The sequence below is a fragment of the Geotrypetes seraphini genome, chromosome 14 (assembly GCF_902459505.1).
Source record: "Geotrypetes seraphini chromosome 14, aGeoSer1.1, whole genome shotgun sequence".
NCBI classification, from domain to species: domain Eukaryota; kingdom Metazoa; phylum Chordata; class Amphibia; order Gymnophiona; family Dermophiidae; genus Geotrypetes; species Geotrypetes seraphini.
In genome coordinates this window covers 41334548-41355678 of record NC_047097.1, presented here as the reverse complement: position 1 = coordinate 41355678, position 21131 = coordinate 41334548, and the positions used below count along the sequence as shown (strand labels likewise).

The 21131-nt window shown below is 46.5% G+C and overlaps 1 long non-coding RNA gene across 1 annotated transcript in view; it reads right to left on the bottom strand.

The window, feature by feature from the left end:
- Positions 1-353: 353 nt before the first annotated feature.
- LOC117348401 overlaps positions 354-21131 on the bottom strand; it is a 106918-nt gene continuing 86140 nt past the window's right edge. Inside the window, exon 2 of the long non-coding RNA XR_004536977.1 lies at positions 354-767. This is a non-coding gene — a long non-coding RNA (uncharacterized LOC117348401). The remainder of the gene's footprint in view (positions 768-21131) is intronic.

The following is a 21131-nucleotide window of genomic DNA, read 5'->3' as shown; positions in this document are numbered from 1 at the left end:
AGGAGTAGTGTGGGTTTAAACCCACAACCTCAGGGTGCTAAGGCTGTAGCTGTAACCACTGCGCCACATTCTCCTCCAGATTATGGCTTAAATGCATAACCATTCACTTTAACACAGTGTCAAAGCCAGCTGTGTTGAAATTACATAATACTCTTCTCTGCTCCTTCAACAGGATGCAAAATAACTTTACCTCCAAAGTTGCTTATCTTTGAGATTTCAGGATTTGTGTTGATTCTTTTCTCAGATACCTGCTGAGCTTTTCTTTAGGTTTTTATTATGCAAGCTGCCTCTAACAAGACCCCAGAGGGGTCAGAGGGTAGGCCAAGAGCAACAAACCACATAAGTAGCCTAGATTTCAGAGGAAATAATTATTATTTTTACCTCTTGTGGATATTTTGTAATATAGACAAATATGCTATACATTTGCAAGAAGTTTAGTAGCATTGTCAGTATTTCATATCAGCTTTGTGGAAATGTTTCTTTAAGTGTGAATCAAAATAAATGCACATGGTATTCTAGAGATGTTTTCCAAAGCAAGGAGAAGTAATAGTGAAATTAGAGCTGAACGGTGGTGCCAAACTGCACCTCTGGGAGGGGAAGAGGAATGTGCAGTATTGTTAGAGATAACAGTGTTTTGATCAGGGCAGTAGGACGATTCAGTCCGAATCCCAGCCCTGACTCACAGAAGAGTTAAGAGGTCTTTCTCTAACTGACTCCTTCCTGGGCTGCACGTTTCTGCCATCACTGAAGTAGAAGCCTTAAAATTCCTGTAAGAGGAAAGAGGAGAGCAAAAGTAAACATCTGTAGAAGGAAGGAAAGGCCTGTTTATTCTCACCGCAGTCTGAATGATAAATGAATGGATCAGCAGGATAGGGCTGTACCCTGTGGAATTTGAAAGGGTCGAGTCGCCCAACTTAAGTATTTTCATCAGCTGCAGTGAATCAAACATAATAGCATCCTCTGTTTTTAAAAAAAAACAGGGGTCAAAGTTCCTGTGTGTGTCAGGAGAGTCACGTAGATACCGTTTACATGGATTCTGCCTTTGTTCGGAACTGTATGACTAAGTATCCTTACAATATATAGGGCTCTTCTGACATCACTAACATGTAAAAGTGGACAAAGGAAACAAATAGAACCTTCTTTCGCTGTAGGGTTGGCTTGAACAGAGAGCAAGATGCTGATGACACTTGCTCCTGGAGAAAGAAGGCTGACAGAGACTGAGACATCTGTGCCGATCTCCTTCTGTATCAGTACTAGAGAATGACACTGGGACAAATTTGTCCCCATTACCGCTGGAACTCAATTTCTCCGTCCTGCCCCCGCCAGTTTTAACCTTGTTCCTATTCAATTCCTGCAAGCTCTGCCTTAACTGCATAAGCCCCGAGGAAGGATTATCTCTTTCAGTATCAAGCATTCATGCTAGCTTATAAAAATTACAACCAGATAAGGACTACCAGAATATTTGGGATAAATGGGAAAGAGAATTACAGCTTAATTTGGGACATTGATATGTTGCCTGTTCTTTAAGGGCTACTACACCTGGGGTGATACAATGTGCATGGTTAAGAGAAACATATTACAGTGTAACATTACGCGCCTATTAAACTCGTACACAGTTGTTCTATGGTGGAGGTCTTCCTACTCCATTATATCATAAATGTGGGTTGGGGGAGCACACTTTGGGACATGCTTTTTGGTTTTGTCCCATTATTCACCATTTTTGGAAGCGAATAATATCTTATATGTCTGAGTTAATTGGAAGATCTTTGCGCTACTCTCCATTCCATTTTATTTTGGATTTGCCAGAAGCTTTTTGTAGTTTGCCTAAGGGGCATAGGACGCTGTGTAGGAAAATGAGTCTACTGGCCAAAAAATGTATTCTTCAATATTGGACGATCCCTGACCCTCCAAAGTTTTGGCATTGGCGAAACCAGTTGCATCAGTTGGCCATCTGGGAAGCTAGAGATGCTGGAAGGATGAGGAAGCGAAAGATGTTGTTTATGCAAATATGGGATCCATATTTGCAAGCCTTATTTCCTAAAGGTCGTAGTGCAGTTTTAAGATGGGTGTCCTAACAGAGATTGAGGAGGGGTAGAGAGTACCATTGGAAGGGGAAGTGAGGGTTTGGGGAGGGAAGGTAGAGGGTATTAAATAGATTCAAATATGTAGTCCTATTGAGGTTTGATGGGGGATGAAGGAGAGTACCTTTGAATGGGGAAGGGAAGGGAGGGTTTGGGGAGGGAAGTTAGAGGGTATTAAATGATTTAAAACGTAGTCATACATAGACTGAGTGGGGTTTGATGGGGGATGAAGGTATTTTCTAGGTTTATATGGGATGTATTTTACTCGATGCCTCATTATACTAAGCACCTTGTAATATTGACCACATCAATATGTTCATCATATTTATCCCAGGACAAGCAGGCAGCATATTCTTAACGCATGGGTGACGTCACCGACGGAGCCTCGGTACGGACACTTTTAACTAGAAAGTTCTAGTTGGCCGCACCGCGCATGCGCGAGTGCCTTCCCGCCCGACGGAGGAGAGCGTGGTCCCCAGTTTCTTCGTTTCCGCGGAGCGAAGAAGACGCATGTGTTTTCAACGGCTGTTGAAAAATTTGCCTTCCCGCTCGCGAAATTGTCTTCCTTTTTGTTCCTTTCCCTTCGGGTTTCTTTTCCGTTCTAAAAAAAAAAAAAAAAAAAACAACTTTGCTTTTTCTTTATTTTTCAGGCCGGCCCCAGTGGGGCCTGTTGCCACCATACAGGCCTCCGGTTTTGATTTTGCGAAGGCCGTGTTTCCCTTCATGCCCCCTCAGCCGGGCTTTAAGAAGTGCCAGTGGTATGCATGCCCGATCTCTCTCACTGACCCGCACAATTGATGCCTACAGTGCCTGGGTCCAGAGCATCGGGCTGACACCTACACCCGCTGTGCTACTCTTAAAAAACGTACATTAAAAAATAGACAGATCCAACAGAATATCCTTTTCGGTACCGGATCTGCCATGGAATCGGCCGCGCTGTCAGCGGCACCGCAAAAGTCGGCACCGACTACTTCGACGACGCCTGATCCTTCCTCGGGGTCGCTGGCACCAGGTAAGCTGGCTAAGAAGCCTTCCACTTCCCTTGAGCGTCCTCCTGCCACAGCGGCGACGCTGGTCCTCCCGGCATCACACCGACCCCGCAAACGCTTCGCCCCGATTTCGGTGAGTGCCTCGTCATCGGCCTCCTCATCGCCGGGGCATGAAGCGGCACCTATGGTACCGAAAAAGAAAAAAGCGGTACCGGTGCCTCCTCTGGACGACCGCATTGCGGCCATACTCCAAAGCCAATTGCAGGAGCAACTACAGCAACAACTCCAACACTTGTTGCCAGCAATGTTGGCCCCGCTCCTTCCGGTACCGGACCGGCCCGAGCCTCGCACCATACTACCGGTGTCGACACCATTGGTACCGTTGAACACGTCCATGCTGGTACTCACGGCTGAACCACTCAATCCTCCCGTGCAACCACGCTCTGACGCCGACCCTCTCCGACATAGAGACAGACACCAGTCCCCCCGAGACTGGGACCGACACCGGTCTTCCTCCCCCGGTACCTTCTCGATGCGCTCTGGCAAATCTCTCTCTAAGACTCGCCACACTGAGCCATCCACACCACCGTCCCGTCCTGCGCACACCGACGTCAGGGACCCGGACTTATGGGAAGAATCCCTACCCGGTACCGATGATGAAGCTTCATCAACGGACGAGGAACCCTCGATGGTCGATACCAGTTCCAAACCTGAACAGTCCTCATTCACAAAATTTCTAAGGGAAATGTCGGCGGCTCTTTCTATCCCGTTGGAATCCGACTCTAAGAAGTCCCAGGCTTTCCTTGACGCCTTGGACTTCGAAGAACCCCCAAAGAATTTTTGAAGTTACCCGTTCACGACATCTTACGGGAAACTTTTTACAAAAATTGGGAAAACCCTCTCACGGTACCGGGAGCCCCTCGAAAACTGGATAGTTTATACAGGGTCATTCCTATCCCGGGGTTTGACAAACCTCAACTACCCCATGAATCCCTTCTAGTGGAGTCCACCTTAAAGAAGACCCAGGGCTCCAGTGTTTATGCCTCCACCCCTCCTGGCAGAGAGGGCAGAATGATGGATAAATTTGGCAAGCGCCTTTATCAGAATTCCATGCTTGCCAACAGGGCTAATAATTACACCTTCCACTTCTCCTTCTACATGAAGTATCTGGTGCAACAACTCTCCTCCTTACAAAAGTACATCCCTGAGCGTAAGGTCCCGGTTTTTCAACAACAAATTTCCAGTTTACTCCAACTCCGGAAATTCATGGTGCGCTCCATTTATGACTCTTTTGAGCTGACCTCTCGAGCATCTGCCATGGCTGTTGCCATGAGGCGCCTGGCCTGGCTGAGAGTTTCTGACCTCGACATTAATCACCAAGACCGCCTGGCTAACGCACCTTGTCTTGGTGATGAACTCTTTGGGGAGTCCCTGGACTCAACTACCCAGAAACTCTCGGCACACGAGACCAGGTGGGATACCCTGATCAAACCTAAGAAGAAGACTCCACCTGCTCGCCCCTACAGACAGCAGTCTTCCTACTAACGCAGGTTCTCGGCCAGACCTCTCAACCTGCCTCAACAACAGCCTCACCGACCTCGTCAACAGCACCAAACTCAGGCGCGCTCACAGTCTTACCAACCTGCCAAGCCTCTCCCTCCGTCAAAACCATCTCAGCCCTTTTGACTCTTTTCTCCAGGGCATAGCCAACCTCCCACCATCATTGCCTCTTCCTCAGCCGATCGGAGGACGCCTTCGACTCTTCCTCAGCCGTTGGGAAGTCATCACATCAGACCTGTGGGTCCTCAACATCATTCACCACGGCTACTCTCTCAACTTCCAGACTCTTCCACCAGACAATCCTCCCATAGAGTCTGTTTCTCACTCCTCCCAATCACTCCTCCTCCTGCGGGAGGTCCAATCCCTCCTTCTTCTCAATGCCATCGAAGAGGTACCTCCAGACCAAAGGGGTCAGGGCTTCTACTCCCGCTACTTCCTGGTTCCCAAGAAGACTGGAGACCTCCGTCCCATCCTCGATCTCAGGAACCTAAACAAGTGTCTGGTCAAGGAAAAGTTCAGAATGCTCTCCCTGGCCACGCTTTACCCTCTTCTCTCTCAACACGACTGGCTATGCTCCCTAGACCTCAAAGAGGCCTACACTCACATTCCAATCCATCCGACTTCACGTCGCTACCTTCGATTTCAGGTTCAGCACCGTCACTATCAGTACAAAGTGCTACCGTTTGGCCTCGCATCATCACCCAGGGTGTTCACCAAGTGCCTCATTGTGGTGGCGGCCTTTCTCAGGTCCCACAACCTCCAGGTGTTCCCCCTACTTGGACGATTGGTTAGTGAAAGCACCTACGTCTCCTCTTGTCCTACAAGCCACTCAGCACACCATCTCCTTCCTCCACCTCCTGGGGTTCGAGATCAACTACCCCAAGTCGCATCTTCTTCCCACACAGCGACTTCAGTTTATTGGAGCCGCCCTCGACACCACTCTGATGAGGGCGTTTCTCCCCTCAGACCGCCAACGGACCCTGCTCCACCTCTGCCGTCGGCTGCTCCTTCGTCGCTCCATTCCAGCTCGGCAAATGATGGTCCTCCTGGGCCACATGGCCTCGACGGTCCATGTGCTTCCTCTGGCACGACTCCACCTCAGGACACCCCAATGGACTCTGGCCAACCAATGGTCACAGACCACGGATCCTCTTTCTCATCCCATCTCTGTGACATCGTCTCTTCAGCAATCTCTTCAATGGTGGTTGAACTCCTCCAATCTTTCCAGGGGTCTACTCTTTCATCTACCCCCTCACTCCATGATCATAACCACAGATGCCTCCCCCTATGCATGGGGCGCTCACCTGGGAGATCTTCGCACCCAGGGACTCTGGACCCTGCAGGAGCGTCAACATCACATCAATTTCCTGGAACTCAGGGCCATGTTCTATGCTCTCAAGGCCTTCCAGCACCTTCTCTACCCTCAGGTTCTTCTCCTGTGCATAGACAACCAAGTCGCCATGTACTACATAAACAAGCAAGGCGGCACCGGATCTCCCCTCCTCTGTCAGGAGGCCATCCGCATCTGGACCTGGGCCATGGCCCACAGTCTCTTCCTCAAGGCTGTCTATATCCAGGGCGAACAGAACTCCCTGGCCGACAATCTCAGCCGCATCCTTCAACCTCACGAGTGGACCCTGGATCCTCCCACACTCCACTCCATCTTTGCTCTCTGGGGCACTCCTCAGGTGGACCTCTTTGCAGCTCCTCACAACCATCAGCTGCCCCAATTCTGTTCCAGTCTCTTCTCTCCTCATCGTCTGACCCCGGATGCATTCCTGCTCGACTGGACGGATCGGTTCCTCTATGCCTTTCCTCTACTGCCTCTGATGTTGCGGACGCTATTCAAGCTCCACAGGGACAGAGCCACCATGATTCTCATCGCTCCTCGGTGGCCTCGCCAACACTGGTTCTCCCTCCTGCTCCAGCTCAGCTCCAGGGAGCCCATTCCTCTTCCTGTGTTTCCTACTCTACTTACGCAGCAGCATCAGTCTCTACTACATCCCAATCTGTCCTTGCTCCACCTGACAGCTTGGTTTCTCTCGGGCTGACCTCCCTAGAGAATCTGTCTCAGCCTGTCCGTAGCATTTTGGATGCCTCCAGGAAACCGGCCACCCTCCAATGTTACCATCAGAAGTGGACCAGGTTCTCCTCTTGGTGTCTACTGCATCACCACGATCCCACCTCATTAGCGGTGGAAACTGTACTGGACTATTTGCTCTCTCTATCCGATGCTGGCCTCAAGTCCACCTCAATCAGAGTCCACCTCAGTGCCATCACTGCGTTTCATGAACCTATCCTCGGAAAACCGCTTACAGCTCATCCCCTGGTTTCCCGGTTCATGAGAGGCCTCTTCAATGTCAAACCACCTCTGAAACCTCTTCCAGTCGTCAGGGACCTGAATGTGGTTTTATCAGTCCTCATGAAACCTCCGTTTGAGCCTCTCGCCACTGCTTCACTCAAATTTCTGACATGGAAGGTGCTTTTCCTCATTGCCATCACCTCTGCCAGGAGGGATAGTGAGCTACATGCACTGGTTGCCGACCCACCTTTCACTGTTTTTCACCATGACAAGGTGGTTCTGCGTACCCATCCTAAATTCCTTCCCAAAGTGGTCTCGGACTTCCACCTCAACCAATCCATTGTGTTGCCTGTCTTTTTCCCTAAGCCCCATTCTCATCCTGGGGAACAGGCGTTGCACACGCTGGACTGTAAGCGTGCCCTTGCATACTACCTTGACCGTACCAGGTCTCACCGCTCGTCCCCTCAGCTCTTTTTGTCCTTCGACCCTAACCGTCTAGGTCGCCCTGTCTCTAAACGGACGCTTTCCAACTGGCTTGCTGCCTGCATTGCGTTCTGTTATGCTCGGGCCGGTCTCTCACTGGAAGGTGCTGTCACGGCTCACAGGGTCCGAGCTATGGCTGCTTCTGTGGCTTTCCTCCGTTCCACGCCCATCGAGGAAATCTGCAAGGCTGCCACTTGGTCCTCAGTTCACACGTTCACTACTCACTACTGTCTGGATACCTTCTCCAGAAGGGATGGACACTTCGGCCAATCTGTGTTACATAATTTATTTTCCTAATGGCCAACCATCCCTCCTCCCTCTCTGTTAGCTTAGAGGTCACCCATGCGTTAAGAATATCTGCCTGCTGTCCCTGGATAACACCTGTTACGGTAAGTAACTGTGCTATTTGATGCATCATCATTGTTATACAAGTGTTGTATTTGTTGTTGTTTGCATCAATAAAAATTATTTGAACTTAAAGTATTTGAGATTTGTGCAGATGAGGATGGAACGTGCAGGAATGTGGCAGGGACAGAAAAAGAACTCACTGGGACGGGAAAATGAGTTCCCACGGGAACGGGGAAAAATTTGTCCCCGTGTCATTCCCTGTTAACATTAGTTCATATGACTGCAGAGGACAAGGTGGTTGTTTTAAAATTCTTGGCAGACTTGTCTTATGTTTTGACTATTGTAACCTCATTCTTCTGGTGGTCTCAATGCTGCATGCTTTGCAGGTTGCATAAAATTTGGTAGTTATGATGTTTTTTAGACTAGGGAGGCATGAACATGTCACCTGCCGGGGTCCCGGGAAGCTTGTGGAAGACCACCGACAGGCGGCAGCACGACCCTGGCGTGGCTCCCAAAGTGGAAGACCTCACTGGTGTCCCAATACTTTGGGCTTCGCTAAAATAAAGCACAGCGAGCCAAGTCAACTCAAAAACAATGTCCAAAGTTTAATTTGTCACCAAAACACAATGACTAGAAAACCAAAAATCATATAAGGAAGCACTAGCGCACAATCTTCCTTTTCTTCTCCAAAGGAAAAAAAAACACAGATTTTTATCTTTCAAACAGTTCAATGAAAGAACAGCAGTGTTTATGTTAGGTAAGTTCACAGTCCAGGTTCTAGGGGCTCCACCCCGCACTGAACCACAGTCTCAGCAAGAGAACACAAAATTAGTCCCAAAAAGTAAGTCCTTAAGAATACTCTTGAGTCCTGGACTTTTAATCATATAATCTGGTTTCTTCACCAGGCACTTAAATTTCACATTGTAAAACAAACTTCAATCATGAAAAGAAAAAATAAAACATTACTGCAGGCTCTAGTCATTCCAGCAACAATTTCCAGTCTTTCCCACTGTTGGGCAACAGAATTGCTGGTTCCCCTTTTTATTACATAGCTTTAACAAGCTCCCTCTGAATCCCACCCTTAGATCTTCGGGGCTCCAACCCCAATTCTGTAAGTCCTTTGAACTTAAATAGGTAACTGGGAAACTGCTTCACAAGCCAGCAAACTTCCTTCAGTTTCTCTGGGCTTTTGGCACAGCTGGAGTGCAGCAACGTAATCAGTGCTGGTGCAGCACTGCTCTGAGCTTGGCTTTGCACACCAAACAAGAATAGTTTTTATCAATTTTCACAACTATATTCTTATACACCCCGTACCTCTAGTACTTAGTGAGAGGCTGCCCAGCTCACATCCATGGCTTCCTCGTTGTCAGCTTCAGGCATGGACCATTCAGCCGTGTCCATGTTTTCTGGCATACCCAGCTGCTCTGCTGGCTCCTGAGGAATGGAATCCTCACACTCCATGGGTTCCTGAGCGAGGTCTGGCCTTTGCCTGGCCCGGAGAACCTTCCCTGCCAGGTCCTTGTGTGCAGCCTGTCTTACTGCCTTGGAGAGCTGCTTAAGAGTCTATGGGCCACACCCTGTTCTAGGTGTCTGTGTGCCTAGCTTTCGGGCTCTTGGGCTTCCCCCCAGGATGCTGGGCAGAATACCACTGGGAGCCTGATTAAACCTCTTACTGTAACTGGGATTTTTACTGGGCTGTGGAGCTAACTCGTATTCTGGCCCCTGATCAGGTTCAGATGGCTCAGGATAGGCAGCTCTGTTTTCAGTATCCCCTGCCTGATCATTCTCAGTCAGTCTCTGGTCTCGGACAAAGGATTTAGGCTGGGGTTTCACTCTGACATGACCGTCTCGGGGAGCGGAAATGTCACATAGTGACAAAATACTATATTAAACTGTATTGATTGAAACTAGAGTACAGGATACGTTATAAGTTGTTGGCAATGGTGTATCTCTGTGTACATGGACTAGTGCCAAAGTACTTAGTGGATAGTGTTCTGCCATATGTTCCACTTCCAAAGTTGTGTTCTGTGGATCACATTGTTTTGTATATTCTATCGGTTAAGCAATTGTGGTTGAAAGTGTCCACGATAAGCATGTTTTCCTGTATAGGACCACAAGTATAGAATGAGATTCCAACATATGTACATGAGCAGGAAAATATGTACAATTTTAAGAAATTATTGAAGAGGTTTCTATTTTGCAAGATGAAGTATAGAAATTGAGTCCTTTATTGTAACTTTAAGCGCTGGTCGCGGAAATGTGCTTAGTCTGTATTGTATGTAATGATGTTTTATAATTGTGTATGTATTTACTGTGACCCGCCTTGTATAACGCGGGATAGAAATAAATAAACTATAAACTATTACTGTTTGCTTGCTTACATTTTTTGTTGAAACTGCGATCAGAAAAAAATGTGACAGCTATTGACAATTTCGTAACTTGGTGCCTCATATAAGGCGTCAACTCCCAGATTTAATAATAATAATAATAATAACAACTTTATTCTTTTATACCGCCATAACCAAAAGTTCTAGGCGGTTTACACTAAAAAGAGTTGGACATCAACGAAATACAATAATACAATAAAAATACAGATGTTTGTAAAATACAGTTTCAATAATAAAACTCATTAAGTAATATAGGTCGCCCAAATATGGACATGAATCCCAGATGTCAATTATGTTCTAACAATCAATTATTGGAGTTAATTGGCACAAATTAGGAGTTAGGTGCAGATGTGCCCTAGAAACATAGAATATGACGGCAGAAAAGGACCATCGGCCCAAGTCTGCCCACTCTAAGAACCCTCCCCCCTAAGCACTTCCTTGAAGTGAACCCACATGCTTATCCCATTTTTTCTTAAAATCGAGCACGTTGCTGGCCTCAGTTACCTGAAGTGGAAGATCATTCCAACGATCAACCACCCTTTCAGTGAAGAAATACTTCCTAATGTCTCCATGGAATCTCCCACCCTTGATTTTTAACAGATGCCCTCTTGTTGCTGTAGGTCCTGTAAGGAAAAAGATGTCTTCTACCTCAATACAGCCAGTAACATATTTGAACGTCTCTATCATGTCTCCCCTCTCTCTGCGTTCCTCGAGAGAGTATAGCTGCAATTTACCTAGACGTTCTTCATATGGGAGATCCTTGAGCCCTATGTCTTAATCTATAACATGTGCGCCAAAATGTTATAGCATGCAACTCAGAATGGGGTATGACCATGGGAGGGGGAAGGGCAGCTCAGGTGCATTCCCAGAAATTAGGTGCAATGTTATACTTGGATTTGCATGCCCACATGCCATCAGTTGGATGCACTCCTCAGTGTGGCTACTTGGATGATCAAATAGACGTCAGTAATCATCAATATAACTACATGAGCACTAAATTCTTAAAGTAGCTCATGATCAAAACACGCCATATTTATGATTCACTCTAGGATCCTCAGATTGCTGAGTGAGTAGCTTAACTCACTAGTAGCACCAATCCTCATTGGTCCTTTACATTGACCTTATTATGTCTCAATTTCATTATATGTTTTAAATTTTTAAAAAACTTAGGTTTTAGCGCAGCACACACCACTCCTGACACGTTTCAATTACTTCTTCAGGGTCGGGGAAATGTTTTCAATCGTCATGCTAATATTACTTAGCCTGTCTGCTTTTTAAACATGAGCGCTGCTGCCATTCCAAAGTCCTGCCAGGGAAGATTGCGGGAGGGCTCAGGGGATCGCAGCAGGAGGGATTCAGCATCCCTCCTGCCAGGGAAGATTACGGGAGGGTTTGGGAATGTCGGCAGGAGAGATTGGGAAACTCTCCTGCTGGTGATCATTCGGGGGGGGGGGGGGGGTTTGCGGTGGCTTCGGGCAGGAGAGACTGGGTATCTTTCCTGCCGCGATCGTTACGGGGGTGGGGGGACGGGTTGCCTGAGCGATCATCTCAGTGGCCCAATCCACAACTTATACCTGTTTTGACTTGGTCTAAGTCAAAACATATAAGTTCTGTCCAGGCACCTGTCAAACTTTTTGATTATGGCTGCCGGTTGACTAAGTGTAGGTCGGCTCACATCTCGCCCACCTCCTGTCCTACCCACTCCTCCAAAACGCCCCTTTTCACTCTGGGCTCACAGAGGCAGTGAAAAGGCCTAAGCTGGTTTTAGATACATCAAAAACCCTGTTTGATTATCGATACTTAGATGACCTTTTTGATCGTCCAAGTACTGATTTAGGCAGGTTTTTAGATTTTTTAAAAATTTATGTACCTCATAACATTCTGATATTCAAGTATAATTGATAGTGGTTTCTTGTGTTTCAAAATTTGGTTGTACAAACTTAAAATCTTGGATGTAATTAGGGGCACTACTGATAACTTACCCAAATGTTCTTAGAAAATCCATTACAGAAGCAAAACATTAGAGTTTTGGAAAGATTCTTGTGTAAATGGGCTGCTATTGAAACAAGTATTCTTATAATGAGCAGAGCCAGCCATAATCACTCAAGCAAGCAGCTAACTATACTTCCTAGGCTTCCCAAGAGCAAGGCCTGCAGAATTGACTTTTATTTAGTAATTTCATATGTCAGCATGATAAATCACTTGAACAGTTCTTTAGAACTTTGTGACCTCCTGAGAGAGAGTGCACAAAGAAGAAAGAACTTTTAGGTAAGTTATCTGTAGTGCCTCTAATTTAAAAAATTACAAAATCTAAGAAGCACTGGAACATGTGTAATGAAATTAGGATTACCAGATTTTACGTATGTAAAATCCGGACATATAGACCCACCCCCTAGGTCCTGCAAGGATGGTCCAGTGTATGAGAAGAGCAGAGCAGGATTACGTGGAGTTGGATCCCCCAGTATTCTTGGAAGGCAGTATGGATTTTGGGGTATGCTTTAAAGCAGTGTCTTTATTAGAATACTAGTTATAAATGTCCAATTAGGAATATCAGAAGTTGAAAACACATTGTAAATCCCAAACAAAATCTTTTTGCACAGATTATATTCACTACTAAGAGAAAAGCATTAGAGTCTTGTCTGGATTCCAAGCCTTTGCTAACAGTTCTCAGAGGCCCCAAAATATCTATCCCAATTTGTACCTTAAGACAAACATCGCAGTTCAACCTTGAATTCCTTCAGTTTACTATTCTTCTGTCTGTTCCTGTCCATAAAATGGATGGTCTTTTAAAGTGCCTTAATCTGGGGTGTAGCAGAAGTCACAAAAAAAGAAAACAGCACCATGTCTGTTCTGTAGTTTTGCCTCCCTGAGTTCACAGCTGAGCTAATCAGTTCCAGGCTGTGGCATCTCCAGCCCTCAGCCAGGAGTGCAAGAAAATCTCACACAGGGGTCTGCCATTTTTCTCTCTCTGTAATCCACAAGCACCCACTCGAAAACACAATCATCTTTTAATTACCTTTGAAATACCTTCATGTACAAGAATACATAGGGATAGCCTACAGCAGTGGTAGTCATTCTCAGTCCTTGAAAAACATCAACAGGTCAGGTTTTCAGGATATCCCTGTTAAATATGCCTCTCTCCATTGTACACAAATCTCTTTCATGCATATTAATGAAGAATATCCTAACATCCTGACTTGCCAATGGGTCAGGTACAGGATGCTCTTAACAAATGTTCATGAGAAAGATTTACATATAATGGAGGTAATAAGCATGTAAGTCTCTCTCATGCATATCGTGATGTGGGGTCCTGGGTTCCAGTAGGATGACGCTAGAGAAAATGAATACTTTGCTCCAAAACCTGAGGGAATCAAGTCAGAATAATGGCAAGACAGCCGAAATGAGGAAAATAAAAACTCTTACCTGAGGGAATGGCACAAAATCCATGGGTAGCTGCTGAATGGAGAAACAGCTATGTACCGTCCTCAGAGGATTGGTAGAGGGAAACACTCCTACAGAGGCTGAGTAGCTCAGCCAGTCTGGGAGGACCTTAAGAATTATGTAAAGCATAGTTCCCAGCCCTATCTTCCAACAGAAGCACTAGATGAGGTTGACCTATCAGAGACAGGGGTTGGGCTCTAGAAACACATGAGCCATGCTAGGAGTATAAAAGACACTTCCCCAGTGTAGAAGGTCCCAGTAGAAAAGGAAGAGAAGGAAGTAACTGTTGAAGTTACAGAACCAAATCAAATAAAGAAGTGAACATTGACACTTTAAAAAAAATTAAAAAAGGGTAAGCGCTATATAAGCTATCCACAGTTTTGTGAGGGGTTTGTTTCCCAGGAGTTTGTTAGGGATGAGGCCTTCCCCTTTGCCTTAGCTAAACCCCTGGAAGTCAAAGGTACGATTAATTATCCCAGGACAAGCAGGCAGATATTTTCACGTCATCAACGGAGCCCGGATGCGGACGCCTCACAAGCAGACTTGCTTGAAGAAACTCGAAGTTTCGAGTCGCCCGCACTGCGCATTTGCGAGTGCCCTCCCACCCAGCACAGGGTGCATCTCCTCAGTTCTCAATTTTCGGCAGAGCCGAGAAGTCAGTCTTTGACTCTCTGCGTTTAGCTTCTTTCCTTTGTGCCTTCTCTCAACCATGGTTTGTGTTTATTTCTTTTAGTTTAAAAAAATAAAAAAATTCTTACGTTCGTTTTCTGGGACAGGCCACTCGGCCGCAACCCAAGGGCTTCAATTTTGCGGCGGCTATTTTTCCTTCTATGTCCCGGCCTGACATGGGCTTCAAGAGGTGTAGCAAGTGTCAGCGCGCGATCTCTCTTACGGAACCTCACGGATGCTGCCTCAAGTGCCTTGGGCCTAAACATCATCCTAGGTCGTGCCTGCCATGCCAAACACTTCAGCCTCGTGCTTTCAAGTGTCGTTGCATTTTGGTGGACAAGCTTTTCGAGATGGAGTCTTCTACTGATCCCTTGACTTCGAAGGCGTCTTGAGTGTTGTCCCTGGCATCCCTTTATCCCCTTCTCAAGCAGAACGACTGGTTATGCTCTCTGGATCTCAAGGAGGCCTACACTCATATTCCCATTCATCCGGCCTCCCGTCAGTACCTCAGATTTCAGATGGGGAATCTGCATTATCCCACCAAGGCTCCTTATGCACCTACTGCTTCCACCTCAAGCCTCATCAGACCTTCGTTGTTTGCAGCGGCTCTTGCTTCAACGTCATCTGCTGTATCTTCCACTGTTTCCTCAGGTCAGATAGCTCAGCAGTCAGTTCCGCCAGTGGTGATCAAAGTGTCTAAGACTCCCAGGTCGAAGCACACTCACACTACTTCGAAGGAACCTCCAGCCAAAGCAGGTGGTCAGGTTTCAGGTGTGGATCCATCCTTGCCGGCTTCTTTCCAGACCATGTTAGAGAAGCAGTTTATTCAGATCCTTACTAACATGGGACCCAAACTGCTTCCTTGGGCATTCAGCAGACTCCCACAGGTCGAGTCGCTTCCTTTGCCCCAGTCTGAACTTACATACTCTTTGCAGGGAGCAGAGTCTCTGCGAGTGTCTGGTCTGGCATCCAAGCATGTAAAGCAAGGAGCAAATTCTTTGCGAGTGCCTCGATGGGAATCCTCACACTCTGTACAAGGAGCAGAGTCTTTGGGAGTGCATTGAGGTTCCTCCACCAAGCCTCTGGAGTTTCGATCTACAGCCTCTAGTCCTATTCATCCAATAGCATCTGCTGCTCTCGTCTCCGAGGCAAAATCTCCTCGAGATCTGGTTCCAGACAGTTCTCATTGACGTTCGAGGCATCATTCCAGGCATAGTTCGTCTTCTCAAGACAGACCATCTTCCTCTAAGCCTCGATCTACTCCAACCTCGACCAGACCACAGACACCTCGTTTGAGGTCTCCGATGCCGGACCTCGAGGATATTCCAGTTTCGATTGCCTCGTCCAAGTCATCAGGTTCCTTTGATGCCGAAGCTTCATCTTCAACTCATGCTGCCTTGACATCCTCGAGTCCTTCTCGAGGCAAAGCATTGGTAGACCATCTAGCTTTCTCGTCTTTCCTTCATCAGATGGCTGTGGACTTGAATCTTCAATTAGATACTGGCTCAAAATACTCTAAGGAGTATCTAGAAGTCATGCATCTTCCTCAACCTCCGGCAGAGTCTCTTAAGCTTCCACTTCATAAGCTTTTGAATCAGACTTTTGGTCGATGCATGGAGACACCTTTTTCCATACCAGTTATTCCAGGAAAATTGGACTCTAGGTATAAAACTGTGCATCGCAAAGGATTTGACAACACTCAGTTATCTCATCAATCCCTCCTTGTCGAGTCCTCCTTAAAGAGGTCATATCCTTCCAAGGTTTATGCCACCGTTCCTCGTGGAAGGGAAGGGAAGACTATGGACAAATTCAGACATCGCATCTATCAAAATGCTATGATGTCCTCTAAAGTCCTCAATTATAATTTTCAATTCATTACTTATTTTGAATTTCTGATTTCATTATTGCCAAAGTTCTTGCATTATTTGAATACTCAAATGCACTTTGAATTTTAAGAAGTTATTGCTTCTTTGTCTCAACTCCGGTTGCATCTCCTACAGTAATCTTATGATGCATTCGAGTTGTCTGCTCGAGCAGCTGCTTGCTCTGTGGCTAGGCGGCGTCTTGCCTGGCTTCAATACCATCAATATGGACCCTAATCTTCAAGTCCGCTTAGATAACATTCCTTGTGAGGGCAATGACCTCTTTGATGACTCTATTGAGGCAGCCACCAAGAAATTGTCTGACCATGAGAAATCTTTTGCTTCAATTGTTAGACCTAAGCCAAAGCCAGCTCCTGCCAAGCCTGCACGCCCTGCTCTTATCTACCAACGGCGTTATGCTCCAAAGCCAGCTCCATACACTCGCCCTCTTCTTAAGAAGCAGCAACCTCAGAAGCAGCAAAAACCCCAACCTTCTGCTGCACCTAAGGCTTCTCAGCCTTTTTGACTGTTTAAAACAGAGCATAACCTCCACTGTTCTGTCTCTGTCTCATTTTCTCCCTATAGGAGGTCATCTCCATTATTTTTACGACCGATGGACGTTAATTACCTCCGATCTCTGGGTGCTTACCATCCTCAGAGAAGGATATTCTCTTCATTTCACTCAGGTTCCACCAGAGTTTCCTCCAAGAGAGTATCTTTCCAGTCCATCCCAGACTGCCCTTCTTCTTCAGGAAGCTAAACCTCTGCTTCGTCTCCATGCCATCGAACCAGTTCCCTTGGAGCAGCAAAACAGGGGTTTTTACTTCCTTTACTTCCTTGTTCCGAAGAAGATGGGCGATCTGCACCCCATTTTGGATCTCAGGGCTCTCAACAAATTCCTAGTCAAAGAAAACTTTTTTGAGTGTTGTCCCTGGCATCCCTTTATCCCCTTCTCAAGCAGAACAACTGGTTATGCTCTCTGGATCTCAAGGAGGCCTACACTCATATTCCCATTCATCCGGCCTCCCATCAGTACCTCAGATTTCAGATGGGGAATCTGCATTATCAATACAGAGTACTACCATTCGGCCTGGCCTCGTCTCCCAGAGTGTTCACCAAGTGCCTGGTAGTGGTAGCAGCAGCTCTAAGGAATCATGGTCTTCAGGTGTTTCCCTACCTCGACGACTGGCTCATCAAGGATTCCATGTCTCAAGGTGTTATTGTAGCGGCCCAACAGACTACCTGGTTCCTCCAAATTTTGGAATTTGAGATCAATTTTCCCAAATCTCAGCTTCAACCCTCAGACTCTACAATTCATTGGAGCTATTCTGGACACTGTCCAACTCAGAGCATTCCTTCCACAGCAACGCCTGGAAGCTCTACTTCAACTCTTGTCATACAGTGTCTTCCCGATCTTCCATCTCAGCGAGACACATGATGGTACTCCTAGGTCACATGGCCTCCACAGTACACGTGACTCCTTTTGCCAGACTTCCTCAGAATTCCTCAGTGGACACTGGCATCTCAATGGACGCAGGTTTGCGATCCTCTCGATACATCAAAGTCACTCCTTCTTTGAAGCAGTCTCTCCGTTGGTGGATGCTCTCTTCCAATCTTTCCAGAGGCTTGCTTTTTCAAATGCCCCCTCATCAGAAGGTCCTCACGACAGACTCTTCGACCTACGCTTGGGGCGCTCATCTCAATGGTCTCCATACTCAAGGCCTCTGGACCAGTACAGATCATCAGTGTCATATCAATTAGTTGGAACTCAGAGCGATCCTCAAAGCTCTCCATGCTTTTCAACATCTACTTCATGACACAGTAGTCCTCGTTTGGACGGACAACCAAGTCGCCATGTATTATGTCAACAAACAGGGAGGGACAGGGTCTGCCTCCCTTTGTCAAGAAGCTCTGGAGATTTGGATCTGGGCAATCTGCCACAACACCTTCCTCAAAGCTGTCTACATTCAAGGGGCAAAGAATTGCTTAGCGGTGGACAACTCGAGTCGTCTACTGCAACCTCACGAATGGACTCTCCATTCCTCGCCTCTTCATCACATTTTTTCACAGTGGGGAACGCCACAGAAAGACCTCTTTGCAGCTCCCCACAACTACAAACTGCCTCAATTCTGCTCCAGGATATACTCTCCTCACCACCTCGAGGCAGATGCTTTTCTTCTGGAATGGACGAATCTTTTCCTCTACGCATTTCCTCCATTCCCTCTCATTCTCAAGACTCTGGTCAAATTGAAGAACGATCATGCCACCATGATTCTAATCACTCCTCGGTGGCCGAGACAACCCTGGTACTCCCTTCTACTTCAACTCAGCAGCAGGGAGCCATACCTTCTACCAGTTTTTCCTTCTCTGCTTACACAGAGTCAAGGATCTCTGCTTCATCCCAACCTGACAGCCTGGTACCTTCTCAACATAACCCCTCTTCAGTTTACTCAATCTGTAAGAGATGTTTTAGAAGCTTCCAGAAAACTTACCACTAGACAATGCTATCACCAAAAATGGACTAGATTTTCTACAGGGTGTTTTTCTCATCATAAGGAGCCTCGGCATTCCTCCTAATCTGTTTTGGACTATCTTTTGCACTTATCCAATTCTGGCCTCAAGTCTACATCTATACGAGTCCATCTCAGTGCAATTGCGGCTTTCCATCAGCTTATTGAAGGGAAACCCCTCTCTGCTCATCCGGTGGTTTCCAGATTCATGAAAGGACTTTTCAATGTCAAACCTCCTCTCAAACCGCCTCCTATGGTTTGGGACCTCAATGTTGTCCTTACTCAACTCATGAAGCCTCCATTTGAACCAATTGATAAGGCTCATCTGAAGTATCTCACTTGGAAAGTGGTGTTTCTCATTGCCCTCACTTCTGCTCGACGAGTCAGTGAGCTGCAAGCTTTAGTTACTGACCCACCATTCACGGTGTTCCATCATGACAAAGTTGTTCTTCGTACTCATCCAAAATTCCTACCTAAAGTGGTCTCAGAATTTCATCTCAACCAATCCATCGTACTTCCTATGTTTTTTTCCAAAGCCTCATTCTCACCCTGGAGAATCTGCTCTTCATACTCTGGGCTGTAAACGTGCTTTGGCCTTCTACTTGGAACGCACCAAACCACACAGAACTGCTCCTCAACTTTTTGTTTCCTTCGACCCAAATAAGTTGGGACATCCTATTTCTAAGCGTACCATCTCCAATTGGATGGCGGCTTGCATCTCTTTCTGCTATGCCCAGGCTAGATTACCCCTTCACAGTAAAGTTACAGCCCATAAAGTCAGAGCTATGGCAGCTTTGGTAGCTTTCATAAGAACATAAGAAATGCCTGCACCGGATCAGACCTGGGGTCCATCTAGTCCGGCGATCCGCACACGCGGAGGCTCAGCCAGGCACACCCTGGTGAATACAATGTCACTCATATCCCTCAATGTCTTCTGCAAGAAGATGTGCGTCCAATTTTCCCTTAAAACCTAGAATGGTGGTTTCCTCCACCAGCTCTTTCGGGAGAGAGTTCCAGGCGTTCACTACTCGCTGTGTGAAGCAGAACTTTCTGATGTTTGTCTTGGCCGTGTCCCCTCTCAGCTTCAGGCCATGACCTCTGGTCCGAGACTGGGTTACATTTGCCAATGTAAATAACGCTGTTTCTTGCTCACCATCCTTTCCCCCTGCTGGTGAGTGAGCTTGCTCCATTATGTCAATCCCTTTTAGCAATTTAAAAGTCTCTATCAGATCCCCTCAGTCTTCTCTTCTCAAGGGTGAATAGTCCCAGTTTTCTGAGGCGATCTTTGTAGCTCAAGTTCTCCATACCTTTTACTAGCTTCGTCGCTCTCCTCTGCACCCTCTCCAGTAATGTTATATCCTTCTTCAGGTATGGAGACCAGTGTTGGACACAGTATTCTAGGTGTGGTCTGACCATCGCTCTATAAAGCGGCATTATGACCTCCCTTGATCTACTCGTGATTCCTTTCTTTATCATGCCTAACATCCTGTTAGCTTTCATTGCCGCCGCTGCACATTGAGCCGATGGCTTCAGGGTTCTATCTATCAGTACTCCCAGGTCTTTTTCTTGTTCGCTCTTCCCCAATGTTATACCTAACAGTTTGTACCCATGCTCCTTGTTTTTACTGCCCAGGTGCATCACTTTGCATTTTTCTACATTAAAACTCATCTGCCAATTTTCTGCCCATCTCTCAAGTTGCTTCAAATCTCTCTGGAGTTCTTCGCTGTCTTTTTGTGACCTGATTGCTCGGCATAGTTTTGTGTCATCTGCAAACTTTCCTCAGATTTGCACCTATTGAGGAAATTTGCAAGGCTGCTACTTGGTTCTCGGTTCATACCTTCACTTCTCACTATTGTCTGGATACTTTCTCCAGACGGGATGGACAGTTTGGCCAAACAGTATTACAAAATTTATTCTCCTAAATTGCCAACACTCCCACCATCCCATTCTGGTTAGCTTGGAGGTCCCCCATACGTGAGAATACCTGCCTGCTTGTCCTGGGATAAAGCACAGTTACTTACCATTAACAGGTGTTATCCAGGGACAGCAGGCAGCTATTCTCACAACTTACCCACCTCCCCTGGCTGGCTTCTCTGCTAGCTATCTGAACTGAGGAGACGTGCCCTGTGCTGGGTGGGAAGGCACTCGCGCATGTGCGGTGCGGGCGACTCAAACTTCTAGTTTCTTCAAGCAAGTCTGCTTGTGAGGCGTCCGCATCGGGGCTCCGTCGGATGACGTCACCCATATGTGAGAATAGCTTCCTGCTGTCCCTGGATAACACTTGTTATGGTAAGATACTGCCATTTTGAAGAAATCCATTACTTTTATTTAGTGTATGTGGCGTAGAGCAAGTGTAGCTGGACATAGGCGATTAACAACTCTAATGACAGTATGACCATAGTAAAATGCTCAAATATCAACATTTGCTTTCCAAATCAACTTGTCAGAAAAACTATAAATATATATTTTAATAATGATGAGCATTATATTTTTAGAAGT